The sequence below is a fragment of the Bombus flavifrons genome, unplaced genomic scaffold, assembly GCF_040668555.2.
Source record: "Bombus flavifrons isolate JBK064 unplaced genomic scaffold, iyBomFlav1_principal scaffold0041, whole genome shotgun sequence".
In the NCBI taxonomy this organism is placed as follows: domain Eukaryota; kingdom Metazoa; phylum Arthropoda; class Insecta; order Hymenoptera; family Apidae; genus Bombus; species Bombus flavifrons.
This window is the reverse complement of record NW_027184786.1, coordinates 214,877-229,960: the sequence shown is the minus strand read 5'-3', so window position 1 is coordinate 229,960 and position 15,084 is coordinate 214,877. Positions and strand designations below refer to the sequence as shown.

General features: G+C 35.3%; 2 pseudogenes; both read left to right on the top strand.

The window, feature by feature from the left end:
- Nucleotides 1–1,690: 1,690 nt before the first annotated feature.
- Nucleotides 1,691–3,881, top strand: LOC138189431 (SURP and G-patch domain-containing protein 1-like; annotated as a pseudogene).
- Nucleotides 3,882–5,594: 1,713 nt separating this feature from the next.
- Nucleotides 5,595–14,574, top strand: LOC138189430 (uncharacterized; annotated as a pseudogene).
- The last annotated feature ends 510 nt before the right edge of the window (nucleotides 14,575–15,084 follow it).

Here is a 15,084-nt window from a genome sequence, read left to right as displayed (position 1 = left end):
CCCCCAAATCACCGAAATCGTTGATAAGTTGCGGAACGACGAGCTTGCGGACGACGTCGCGAATACGTACGAATTACGATCCGGCACCCTGTACCGTAAGATACAAAGGAGAGGCAGAACTCTCTGCTTGCCCATTGTCCCAAGAGGCTTTAGGTGGTCCGTGATCAACCATGTGCACCAGTCAATTATGCACTTAGGATGGGATAAAACGCTCGAGAAACTGCACGAGTATTATTGGTTCGAGGGAATGGCGAAATACGTTCGCAAATTCGTTGAGAACTGTCATGCTTGTCGAGTTTCGAAGGCTAGTTCAGGTAAAATACAAGCTGAATTACATCCTATACCTAAGACCAGCATACCCTGGCATACAGTTCACGTGGACATAACGGACAAACTAAGCGGTAAAAGTGATTCGAAAGAATATGTCATTGTTTTGGTCGACGTCTTCATTAAATTCGTATATCTGCATCATACTCGTAAAATAGATTCCCTTAGTATCGTTAAAACACTTAAGTATACTATATTTTTATTCGGGAGTCCTCGCTGGATAATAGCGGACGTCGTCGTCCATCTGTGATGATGTCCGCTCCACCACCAGTTCACAATGTTGCCTCGAATATGAATTCAATTCCAGCGCCCAATTTTAATATTCCACCTCCGAATGTACCACCCCCTTCCTTAATTCCAAACGCCAGACCGCCGCTTTCTTTAATGTCGACCAGTTACCCTCTTACTAATCAAGTCGCTCAGGTACCTATGGGACCACCTAATGTACAAGTGCCACCACCAGTGAGGCCATTGACTGATCTACAAGCCTCTGAACAGCTAGGTACGATATGTCGATTATTTTCATTTATTTCTTCGTTTCGGCGTATCGCCGCATGTTTATATTTACGAAGAACAAGTTATTTCTTGTAAAATGGATTACTTGTTCGCGCAGTCCAGAATATGTAAGTGTGCGTGCGTATGCGTATGCGCGCGCGCGATACGCCGAATACAAGACGCGTGGGCGAATACGAAACTTGCAAAAAGCAAATTCGTGCTGATCATTCGTGTAGACGAATACGTGTTCTACACTACAGAAACAAAAACAAAATCCAGAGCTTTTAGCGTTGTTACGCATGTCTGACAAAGGCTTCTAAGTGTGTCCCCTAGAGGCTGAGCAGCTGGCACGCATCGTCACTGACTGTGGGGATGAAATCAAATAAGAAGCACGAGAGAAGAATGCCCAAGATCCTAAATTATGGTAACTACTGTCCTCTCTGGTCCCCCATCTATAGTGTCTTTATACGTGTAGCGTTTGCACATATCACATTTTCTTTATTTCACCTTACGTATCGTTCGTTCGTCTTTTTTGTACAACATTGCTCTATTTCAAGCACTAGATACAGCATCTAGGTGTAATGTATTACAATGCTTGCTTTGTCTGTATCACTTCTCCGTTCTCTACTTCCTTTTTAATCAAATAGCGAAATCTTACCGATAATATTTGATAATAACGATACGTGAAATTGTAATTAAAATTTGACCAATAAGTTTTCTAATCATACATATATCGTGCGTCCAAAACGTGAATGTCTATCTTCATTTCTTATTTACAATTATTTATAATTACTATTTTATCCTCTGTAAAACAACATACGTTAGAGTATGTTCCCCTAATTAGTTTATAAAATATTCCTTTTATAAAACAAAGACAATACCTAAATTCTTCAATGTAATTGACGAATCAAAGGCGTGACATATTGGACGAACATACGAATATACGAGCTGTTTTCTTATAAAACACCTGTTATCTTCTATTCTTTCTTCTTATTCTTTTTTTTCTTTTATTTTTTCCCTCTTTATTGTGTCTCTTTTAATCTAAAGGAATTTAATTTAGGAGACTATGTTACTCGTCAGAAGTTTTAAGTTTTGTTTTAATCAAGGATTCTGCACCAAAAGCAAAGTGCAGCCTATATGCAGTACAGGGGATTGGCAAAATTTCGCACCGAAAAATCCGTTAAGGAAAATAAAAACACCGGCGCGGAACTCTATTGTCCGGAAGAAGCTCTCAGCGATAATGACGATAGCGATCAAGGTCCTACCTCTAACAAGCATGTTTCACCACAAGGTATATATAATGTATATTTATTTTTGCATCGTGTCATCATCTACCATTATTGATTATAATTATTTGTACATTAAACAGAAAAGAAACGAGAGAGAGAGCGATAACAATTCTACAAATCGATCAAAGGAAGACAACAAGGAAGAACGTAAACGAAAAAGACGTAGCCGATGGGGTGATCCAGATAATAAGGTGCCTGTAGCAGAAATGAACACGTAATTAACCAGCCATAATGAACAGCAAAGTAGTAGTGGCTTTTCACAGCCAGGTATCGCGATTCCTGGACAAATTGGACAACCGGCTGTTATAATTCCATCACCAAAAGTGCAACGTACGGAAACAAAGAACCCTATGTTAACTAAAATATCAAGGAACGATCCAGCCTTGATACAATATGCACGACAAACTTTGGGGACGTTAGATCTCACTGAAGAGCAAAGGAAAAAAGCCGAAGATCATTACAAGGTGACAAGATTGTTTATTTTAAAATTGTTTTATTTCAAGCGTTCATTTAAGATTTAAGATTAAGATCGAGCTTAGTACTTTGTTAATTCAACTATGTGTAATTTCTGCCAACTCACTCACCGTTTATTCTAACCTTCATTCAGATAAATCTTCTCTACCAAAACTTATTAAGAAAAAGAGAAGAAGTAAGACGTTTAGAAGCACAGGGTAAGCACAAATACGAATACGACAGTGACGAAGAGACGGAAGGTGGTACTTGGGAACACAAACTCAAATCTGCCGAAATGGAGGCTACTCAAATGTGGGCTGAAGAATTGACGGCCCAAGCAGAAGGAAAGCATCATATTGGTGATATCTTGCCACCGGATGAACTTAAAAAATTTATGGAACAATATAACGCAGTTAATCAAGGGAAGGAACCTGACCTTAGCGATTACAAGGAGTACAAACTAAAAGAAGATAACATCGGTACGCAGCCTGCCTTTCTTTGCGCGTCCATGTATTTACATATATTAAAATATATATGTATCTTTTTGTCAGTAAGTTATGTTTGACAACCAAATTAACGAAGTTTGCAATTCTTTAGGATTTCACATGCTACAAAAACTTGGTTGGAGCGAAGGACAAGGATTAGGTAGCGAAGGCAATGGTCGCATCGAACCTATTAATAAGTAAGTAGTTCCTGACTGATTGTACTTATTATATTCGCGTTAATTTCACATATAAACATATAATACATGTGAATTATTTTTATGATAGAAGTTTACCGTATTATTGAATTTCCTTAGCATTTTATTTGATCTATCTGTGACCATTTCCTACTTCATTTATTAATACCAATATCTTCGATGTTGTACCGACATTTCTCATTTTTCTATAGAGCAACCAATAGATTCGACAGTGCTGGTTTAGGTTCCGAAAGACCGGATGGTGTATCCAGGGACGACGATGAATTCGATGCCTACAGAAAGAGAATGATGCTTGCCTACAGATTTAGGCCTAATCCTTTGGTAATTTTGTCAAATATCTAAAAAATTTCGCAATACCAAAGTTATGTTTCATATACTTAACCACTAATCAAATGTTTATTTTTCTTCCTTTTATTTTTAGAACAATCCTCGAAGACCTTATTATTGAGAAGAAGGTGACATTAGTAGATCGTATTCGAGGTATTATATATCGTGATGTTCCATTTAGTTGGGAGATAAATTGTCATTATTTTGTATATTTGACATACTATACTGAACGTACAGATTACAGTTACAGTTATAGTGACATAATAAATGAAATCCCAATCTTGTTTCTATTTCTATAGATGTTTACTCTGTTTTTCTTATTGTATGTATGTACGATTATGAATGCTCATTAGAATTATTAAATGAAATATGAACTGTGAATGTTTTGTTACATATATTATTTGTACGTAGGTTTCATATTTGATGCACCGTGCGATATGTATTAGATTGTAATAGCATCGATTAAGTACAGAGTAGACGTAACATAATTATATGGGACTTCGTGTCTCACAAATTCCAACTGAATACCAACTTCAAAAAAATTAGAGTATTTCCTATTACATTGGACAAGCGTGCTTAAGCGCTTCTACATTGATCGATCTGATTGATACATTGCCCTAACATAGGGAATATATCACGCCTCACAGGTCACATGGTCTCCCAAACATGGGACACGTAAAAACAGCGACAGGTATCAGCTCTATCCTGTATTCAGTCCGTGACAAAGCATTCCGGTTAATTTGTGTCGATAAGTGAAACAATTTTACCGATCTACATACATACATATATGACGATACCTATGTATACTTGAATTTATAATGTACTCTTCCCTTTCCCCTCTGCTTTCTTCCTCTCTTCATTTTTATACTACGATCTACCTCATTGCCAGTCTGTCGGTTTACTAATTTTCTTGTACATCTTCTTTCCGATCGTATCTTGTTACTTTTTCCTTTATCGCATTTACCGAATTACTGTATTGCATTCTTTTTTTCGATTTTGATTAGATTCGTTATTTAATCTTTTCCATTTCTTCATTCTCGTCGTTGTCGTTGGAATTTTAATGCATATTTCACATCGATGCGCCCTGATAATCATGGAATGCACATTTCACAGTAATACCGAGTATGCCTGTTCTCGTTTCTTGATCAACAATTGTATCGACGTCTCGATCAAGGTGAAAAGTCTGACACGTTCTCTTAGAATGTAAGATCATGACATTCTCGAAATATTTCACACAAGTTCTCTTAGATTCGGAAAATAATGTTTTGATTTGTTTGTAATTTCACACGAAGAGTATAGATACGAGATAGAAGCTCAGCTATAAATAACTGACGACATTTATCTTATTTAAAAGCAATTTTCACCTTTGAATTAGCTCACCTTAATAATAGTTATTTCCTTAATCTTCATTTTACGTTTAAGTTATGTAATTTTAATCCTCGTTCCAACTGCGCTCTGACACATTTTAATTAAAAGATAAATAATGATTTATAAAAAGATGATTTATAATCATTACGAAGAAAATGAAAGTTATCAATACGTTAGATGCAAATATATTAAATATTAGATAGATATCGATGCGATATAGATATGTATTTACAAATTAATATATCATACGCAGGTAATGTTCGGTTTATTCCTGTTTATTTTTCAATCAACTGTAATCGATATTGTCAGAAAGTCAAAAGTAGGAGTAAAATGGCTGTTGGAACTGTTGAAAGTTTGGAAGCATGAAGAACGGCAGCAGTAAGAATTAAAATAGTATTTATGGTGTATGTAGTAGTAGCATAGAATGACGGAATATCTCGTACTATAGATGCACTCAAATAAGCGAAGGGGCAAGACAAGGATGGGGACTGACAGTCGTATTCGCGTATGGTCACATACATGTATGTCTTCGTTTTATAAGTGACGTCATCTTGTTCCTGCGATAGGAACTTCTCCTGGTGACGCTGGCAACGACATCAGTCAAGAAGGGGTAGAGTGGTAGGTAGGGTGAGAAAGAGAAGGGCAACGCAAAGGAAGGGGAAGAAGAAGTTGCAACGAAACGGAACAGTACGAATTCAAACGGATCGAACCGTTTCAGATCGGATCATAGCCTTACAGAGGGAAAGGACGGAAAAAGACCACAGAATGGTCGGTAGATCAGTGGGGAGAGGTACAAGCACTCTTTCAAAGCGGACACGTATGTACGTGAAAGTAACTCTTACTATTTAGCGGCGATCGGGAACTTGTTGGTGCTTTATGGTGTCGGCAGTCTGGTTGTTTGTATCGAATTTAAAATACGGTGCGCATAATTGCGTATTACTGTTGTATATTTTGCTCGTTATTTCAGGAGACGTACGAACAATAAAGTGAAAAACATTAGAATAAGGAAGGGTGATGCACAATCGTATATGACATAGAGTTTATCTATGTTTCAATTTATATCGAACTTATATATCTAGGAAGAAGAGAAGAACGGATAGATCATCGAACTTGGAAGAAAACGGAACAGGTGTCATACACAACATTCATTGCGAAGTGCGCGTAATCATCGAGATTCAAAAGAATTAAATAATGGTTCTGATTTTGTCTGTGGAACAGTTGCGCACATATAAATACAACAAATTGATACGGTCTTTTGTCTTTCTTTTTTAAGTCGTTTCTAAGAGACTATACTAATTACTCATTTACCGTGTGTGTGTGTGTGTGTCTTCATCAAGGGAATGTCAATGTTCGTAATGACAACGGTCGTATATATTTCGATCAAGGCGAACGAATATTAAAAGTAGAGCGAAACCAACAGAACAAGTAATGATTTTGCTACAAAGAGAAAAATGAGAAAAATATAGGATTCGCTTAAGTTCATCATCTCATCTTATCCTTGATGCGTATACGGTGATCAAAGTGTTATATCGAAGAGGATCGGGATAAACTCCGCTGTGATCACCTTGAACATTCGTTATGATAACGAATTGTTATGAAACAATTTAAAATTGGTAATGGCGAAAGAAAGATCTTTTCCTGTTTGTTGCAACTTGTAATAGTCGTGTTTTCTTTGCCGAGTGTTTCGTGATTTGTGCTTCGATCAAATTGGTTTTGTTCCAGTCGAAAAGAACATTTACATTCTCGCGTATATATCTTCACTTAGAAACATTATCGTTGGTGAATTTACTTATTGCTTTGTACATATATATAAGCGTTGAGAATGAATGGATGTTCGGCTTAAAAAGAAGAAGAAGAAGAACTTGCATGCGAACAACTAACCGAACATTAAGTGATCTTCGTCGGGAGTGCCGTGGGTACGTGAATTTTTAAAATCGCGTATTTTTCTTCGTTCCGTTCTTTATTTCTGCCGTTCTCTCTTTCTTTTTCTTCTGTTCCTTCTTCTTCTTCAATCTTACGGAAGTTATCAGTTGTGGAATGTCGTCCGTTGTAAGCGCTCGTTGTAATTCCGCTTCCACCTTTCAATAGTCGTTGTTAGTTTTTGTTCGTTGGTTTCGCTGCGGAGTACTTTTACACTAGAGTAATTTCGATAATATTCATGCCCATTTTCGTTATAAGCTGGTTAAAAATGTGGATCAAGTAAAACAATTATACAGTTATAGCTTAATAAATTAAATTAAAACATGCGTTCTATCATGTATGTTTATATTGTAACCTTTCTTTCTCTCTTTTTTTTTTGCAACGTCATGGACCTTATATGATACAATTGTATTTGAAAGAATAACGACATTTTCTGTTTTCTATGAATCGAAGGACCGATATCTATAATAATTACGCTTATGGTATCAATTATTCTTATTGAGACTTATTTAAGAGGAGCACTCGTGAAAGAACAAGGTCTTATTATTATTTAAGGTAACATTATATAACGATGTCGGCATAATAATTGAAACAACAGAAATATCAGCGATTAAAATTACGCGATACGTTTGAGATGATAGAATTTTATAATAGACAACTTCATTTACATATAGATAAAGTATAAGATATTAATCTGACAATTTGATAATTAGAAGGAAAGTAAAGAGAACGATTTTTTTTGGCTTAGGAACACGAGACCTGTTTATTATTATAATTTGTATAATCATACGTACATACTATACTTGTAGATGAATCGGCAATAGCTGGAACGAAGTAGAAATTAATAGAATAAAATTACGTTTTAAATTTCATTCTTCAGTTAGAATCGTTCAAGTATATGTGAAGAAATCAGTCAGAAGTAAATCTCGTCAGCACCAAATACATACTTGTATAAATATTTGTTTCTCATTCAGCCAATCGTAACTACGACAGTAGACATAGTCGATCATCGATCGCATTTAAGCAATACCAACCTCAGCTGCCTATACAGTTGATCGAATTGTGAACCATTTTTCAAACAATCAGTCGACGATACGTCGAGCATGTCGCACTGCAGCAGCAGTATCGTCGTGTTTGTAAAGATCTCTCGATTAAAAATTTTACATAAAGTTTATCTAACAACTGGGTTTGATGGATGTGACCTTTGAGGATACTTTGTTTTATCGCTCCTCGATGAATCTGGCATTAATGATTGTAATATCGTAATTCTAAAGAATTAAAAGAGATATCTCAACTTTTTATATTGTAAAAATAAAATAACTTTGCCCGAAAGAAGCTGATAAGTATCATAAAGTATTTTTATTATCGGAAAGGGTAAAGTAAACATAAGTTAACTTCACAAACTTTTCTATTATATATTCTATTATATATTCTATTATTCATTCTATTATATATTCTTATGATCATGAAAGGTTTCGTCTCATCATATCAAATCAATTAAATAGGATTTAAAAAGTATTCCTTACTAATAATTCTTATTAATCACTTGTCATTAATTTTTTTAATTCATTTTTACGTAGGAATAATCTCATTATAGCACGTAGGACTATCAAACTTGCAACGAGCGGGCGTTTCAATTACAAGGCTACAGGGTCTCGGCCGATTGCTCTTATGTGCAATGTGTAATTTTAATAATAATTGTAGATGTTCATCAATTTGAAGAAAAAAAGGAACAAAATTTCGATTTATCCGTATTTTAAGCACAGGTGTACAACGTCAACGTAAACTGTAATTTACATGAAAATATTTAGAAGATTTAGAATATTAGCGAAAAAGTAACAGATTCTAATATATTATTTAAACAATTCACTATTTCAGTCGCCAAGAATATGTTAGCGTTCATCCGGAGTATTCATCCACCAGTGAACTGGTGTAAATACTCTCCGTTTTTCGTTGTTCACTTTCACTGTGGAGGAATCATCTATCCAGCGATCCTGCAACGCGAAACAGTACAAGTTTGGCTTTATCTATGCGAGAGCCATAAACTCGCATACATACGTATAGGTAATATCATCTTGCCCGGTACACAAAGCTGCCAGCAACCTAACCGATACCAAGATAAAAGGTAGCAAAGGTATTTTTACGAATATGTACATATCTCGAAAGCTACAGCCGAGCAGGGCCCCAAACATACGTAGGAAAAAGTTGTTCAAAATCATGATCCTGACAATAATATATTTGAAAATCATTGAAACTGGTAAACGTAGATCTCCTCGTTCGAATAATTAATAATTAGGATATTTTCCTACTCTCCTTACAAGGTATATTTATCGTATCTGTATATTTAGTAAAAGCGAGTGAGCAAATATTTGCGAGTCATTTTCTTTCTGTATATATTTTACTATAATTCTACATTCTATAATCATTGCATGTTACATACTATATTTATATATAATTATTATTATAAATTACATTTTTATTCGACGAATAAAGCCAGAGTAAACCAGAGAATACACACACGAATACGAATACGAATACGAATATCGCGTGTGCGTTACGAAAAGAGAATAAATGATAAAATTTACGAAAATATGTTGTAATTCTTAATAATGTATATGTATGTTAATTATTTAAGTATGTTGATTATCGTTCAGTAGTCGTGTACATGTGGTAAAAGTAATGACAACAATGCCGTTATATTTTACATTTCATACAATTACATACAAATTCTACAAATTTAGGCATTACACTATAAAGTTTACAGATTTGTAAGATTCGAAAGGACCGTAATAACCATGGAGAGTACGACTGTTGACCTACCTATGGATTGCGTAAAATTACAGTTTACATCGTAACGAGAGAAAGGATACATCTGTGCAAGTTGTTTCAGATTCAGCTTTATCTTAGATCCGATACTATTTTATATAAGATAGAGCAACATTTTCCTCATTTATAGCAATGATGTATCGATTATCAATATCGTTTAATTTATTTAAAGAAGATGAATTAATTTTGTAGCTTTTTATAATAACTAATATTAATCAAATTTGATAATTTGTTCATATTTTGAAATTTCTATTAATTGTTGAGATAGTTAAGATGTAACGAATCAATGGATGAACATTCTTACTTTTGCATTACTCCAGTGAAATGAAAATTTCTTAATTGAAATTAAAACGAATTTCATTCTTTGATCGTAATACTTTTCGGTACTTTTTTTTCAGAGAGCAATACCTCTTTAACGTTTTCGAGGTTATAGTTTCGACTTTGGAATCAAAATTAAAGCGCATTGAAAATTTGGACAAAGCGGTGGAACACTTGATGAGAAGAGTGGAAGCTTTGGATTCACGCGTGAATGATAATATCGATAAAACCGATGCAGTTATTACAAAGCTACGAACATTAGATCTAAAACTTTTCAATTCTCATCAAATTGAATTTTCTTCAACTGAATCTGCATACTCGACAAAAAGGAGCGATGATAAAAACGACAGTGAAATCAGAAGCGGTACGTATGTATGTATGTACATAAAATGCTAATACGTAAAAACAGAAATTCGTTAACAGACGTATCTATAGAAGAAGAAAAGAAAAAAAAAAAAATATTGGACTGATCGACTCGGTTAGAACAAACATGGATCGCAACTACAAATTGTCGTTTGAATTGTATTACATTTACAGCCGGTTTTCTTTTATCTATATCGTTTACTTAACAATTGTATTTACGTGTAGTTTATAGGTACCTACCTATATATACCTATTGTATAGGTATATACCTACATATGTACACACGTATACAAGCCTGCTTTCCCTGTATTTCCCCCCTCCCCTTTTTTCGTTCTCTTTGTCTCTTTTCCATACTTTTATCTTTTTACTGATGCTTCTTCTTCTTTTCTTTCTACGGTTGCCATTCGCTGTTCAAGTTTATCGTATAAATTGGCATTTATTTGGCAAAACAGGTCCGAAATTACAAGCAATCCATCAGAAGCGAGAAAATACATCATCATCCGATTTCACTCTTGGTGAAAAATTATTGTCACTTGATCAAAAGGTATCGGATATAGATAATAAATTGATCGATTTGAAACATCAATTGGATAATAACTTGTTACAAAATGACGACATAAATGCCGAAGCCAGCCAAAAAAAGCCAGTCAATGTATGAGCGTAATCGAAATCACTAAAGCGATGAGTAATGAAGTAATAAATCACATTACGATCGGGATAGAAAATTTAAGGCAAGCGACAAACAATATGGACAGAAAGTTACAGTTTCACGTAAACTTGGTTTCCGATCGTTTGGGAACTATTTACAACATGATGAGTGACGTGCACGATGCGATATTAGTGAGAGGAAGTACGAACGGTCGACCGGCGTTCAACGTTACAACAACAACAACGACAACTACCGAGCCGCCACCACCAAGGCAGAGTAAAATCGATCGACTCGTCGAACAAATATATCCAATTGTTGACTGTATCGGAGAAAATGGATGAAGTCTGGAACGTCGTGGTAAGCTGAGAAGATGTGGCTAAATTGTTAATTTCACTGTTTACCTGCCGTGTTAATCACGTTGTATGACCGCATGCACAATTTTACATGTCCACTTGACGGCATTCCATATAGATAGGTATTATACTTTTTTCAACAGGTTGGCACGAAAAGTTCCGTGGACGATCTCTTGCCAAAATCCGATGAATTACTTACACAAACGCAAAGACAAGAAAGAGCGATCAGTGAAATTCATGCGGATTTAAGATCGAAAACGAATAAGATTATCGAAAATTTAGAAGGAGTGGAGAATAGACTTCGAAAGCAGGAGGACGATGTAGCTAGCCTTGCTCAGCGTCCAATACCTGCGGAATTGCTGCTAGATCCCACGATCGATCGCCTTGTCGAATACGACTCCAATAGGTTAGTTTTCCTTCTTTGATACTTTATTCGCTTGCTTTTATTATCATACACCATGTTACGAAATAATATAGAAACCAAAGGCATTTACGACGTTGTCAGTTCCATTCCATTTTTCGAGAAATAATCTTTTCTCTCTAATAATAACAGACAATGTACATACGTATTTCTATCTTTATCTGTTTGCTTTGTTCCGTTCGATGAAAAGAAATCTTTCGTTTCGTGTAATGTGAAAGAATCGTATTTCGAATTGATTGCATCTGTTGTTAGTAAATATTCCAATATATTATTATACATAGGTATATGATGCGTGAAAGAACGATGTAAAAGAATATTAGTAAATAAATAAATAAATAAATATGTAGAAAGTGTAGCGACAATATACTACGTTCAACTAACGAAACACCATTATTACATTGCTATGTAATTAATTATTATGTTTCATGTAGAACGAATTTCTTTCGATTCACAGATACGTTGAACTCTCTGATGACATTGCAGTTGAAACAACCGTTTCACCGGTCAATCCGACTACCATTGTTTCGTCTGTGTCGATGTCCATGTCTTCCTCGACCTCGTCGAACGCCGTATCGATCAATAATTTCATTAATTCAAGCAATATAGCTGGTTCCACTAATTTCTCCAACTCGACAGCCAATCCTTCAATAGGCCCCCCATTATCACCGAGTTCGCAGCGATCATCGTCTAAAAATCGTTATATTTCCATTGTTATATTTCCAAGTGTCAAAAACAAACCAAGTACAGCAAATTCCACCTTTACCACCGATGCATTCCTTAATTACAAAGATGTTAAGGTAATAAACAACAAAAACATTCTCAACCCGTACCAATTAACGTCACTGGTAATCGGCACCGTTCAAACGAATTAGAAACAGTTTTTATATAGTATTTTATATTTTTCTCATTTCTTCTTTGGTTTTTAACCGACCAAAGTGGAATAATCGATATACCGCATGACTTTTATGCAAACATACTTTTTTCTTTCTTCCTCTCTTTTCTATAGTTTAGTTACCTTGTAAGACCCTGTAAGCGAATAAGCGAACGAACGCGATGAAACGGAAGAAGATGAGAGAGTAAACGTAACAACAACGCTGCTGTATTTCTATGTGAAGAATGTGTAGACAAGGGGAGGCCCAATTACTACGGAAAAGGAGTGATTGTGTAGGGAGGGGGAAGGGTGAAGGGATTGGAGAGAGAAAGAAGGAATCTTAAACATATGCATTTTATCGTGCATACACAGTATAGTTAAATCACTTATAGAATACACGACATGCCTACGCATATGCCCACCTTCGTTCACGTACATATCGTATGTGCTATAACACAAAGAAATGTTCAGATTTGAAAAATTTATTACGTAATACATCGATTAACATTCTGAATGTTTCGTTTAAACGGTCATTTTAAAGTTGCTCGTAATTACTCGTCTCGTCAAACCGTAAATAACACACAAAGTCACTATAATGTACACATGTGCATCACGTACAACCATCAACTTTGAAACGTTCGAATATGGCTCGTAAAAAGTCCCTGTCGGTGAAATTTTTATTAATCCTTCCTTTATGGGAATTTTGAAAATCTATACCATATTTCTAGAAGAAATAAAAGGAAAGAAAGAGAAAAGTAGTTTTTACAATACGATTGTATAATTGAAACATTAAATATGTATAACAATATTGTAGAAAGAGAGAAAACTACTAATCTATGTACGTAATATGTAACAGAGTGAAAAATCTACGCAAGAAAAAGAAAGCGTTATTCCATATTATCAATGCTTACAAACACGATAATACATGTACATATTGTTTAACGTTACAGGACTATTCATGTGTTGATTTGTTAAATGCTGGCATGAGAGATAGCGGTGTCTATTATCTTCAAATTCGTGGAACAACCTATTGGTTTCTCAAGGTTTATTGCGAGCAGGATATCGCCGAAGGAGGTTGGACGGTAAAACAGAGATTCGTCCAAATACTATAATATGTATATACGCGTGTGCATCATGCATCGAGATAAAACTAGTGTGATAGAACGGGCTTTTTTTCCCAAAAAAGTATATTTCGCAATGTAGAATCAATGTAGGATCAATGTAGAATCGATAGCTTATACTCTTAGGTCGTTACAGAAAAAGAATAACTGTGCGTACAATAAACAGCCGCGTTCGTTGGTAAAAGATATTTAATCTTCCTACTTCTTTTATCTCATAATTCGAAAAAGAATTTCCACTTTTTCCTAGGTTATTTAAAGAAGAGACGATTTCGGCGAGCCAAGAGAAAATTTCTATCGTGATTGGGCTGATTATAAAAACGGTTTTGGTGATCCTGCTCGAGAGTTTTGGCTTGGCAACGAAAACATATACGTGTTAACTAACAACGAAGATTACATGCTTCGGGTGGAACTCGAAGATTTCGAAGGTAACAAAAGGTAAGAAATATCAAAATTACAATTGCAACTGATTTTGGATGCGAAGTTCGGACGTTTTAATGTCTGTGTAGAATAGATCGGAGAGGATTTCAAAGACGATTTTCTCTGTACATTTAAGATATAGAACGTTTCGGAACATCCGTATATCCGTGCGCATACAAAAATTATAGATCCATGTACTTTCGTTTAGGTACGCACAGTACTCCCACTTCAAAATCTATTCAGAAGGAGAATATTATAAATTGGAGATTGACGGTTACGACGGAAATGCCGGTGACTCATTAAACGATCCATGGTACGGTTCGAACAATAATCCGTTTCCCACGTACAACAGGTAACACGTTATTTCTTCATTTGTTAGAATGCATGAAATGACAATTTCGGTTATGTGAAAGCACAAAGCAAAAAGCATTGAAGAACGGATAATATCGGATAGATTAATCGTAATAAGAGTCAACTATTCGTTCGAGACGATATTTCATTTCACACAGGGACAACGATAGGTCATCGTTGAACTGCGCTTCCATGCTAAAAGGCGGATGGTGGTGGAAATCGTGCGGACGAGGATTAAACGGTCTTTATTTGAACGATCCTCAGGATTTAACCGCTCGACAAGGTATGATTGCTTACAAAATAATGTCGTCACGTACAACCAGCCATTCATGTTTCGTATTATCCGTTTAATGACAAAAGACAATTCTTCCTTTTTGTTATTTAATAAAAGGTATCGTATGGTTCCGTTGGAGAGGTTGGGATTATACTTTGAAACGTGCCACGATGATGATTAAACCAAAAGGACCAACAACAGCAATGATATAGACGATTATAACAATAACAATAACAATAAC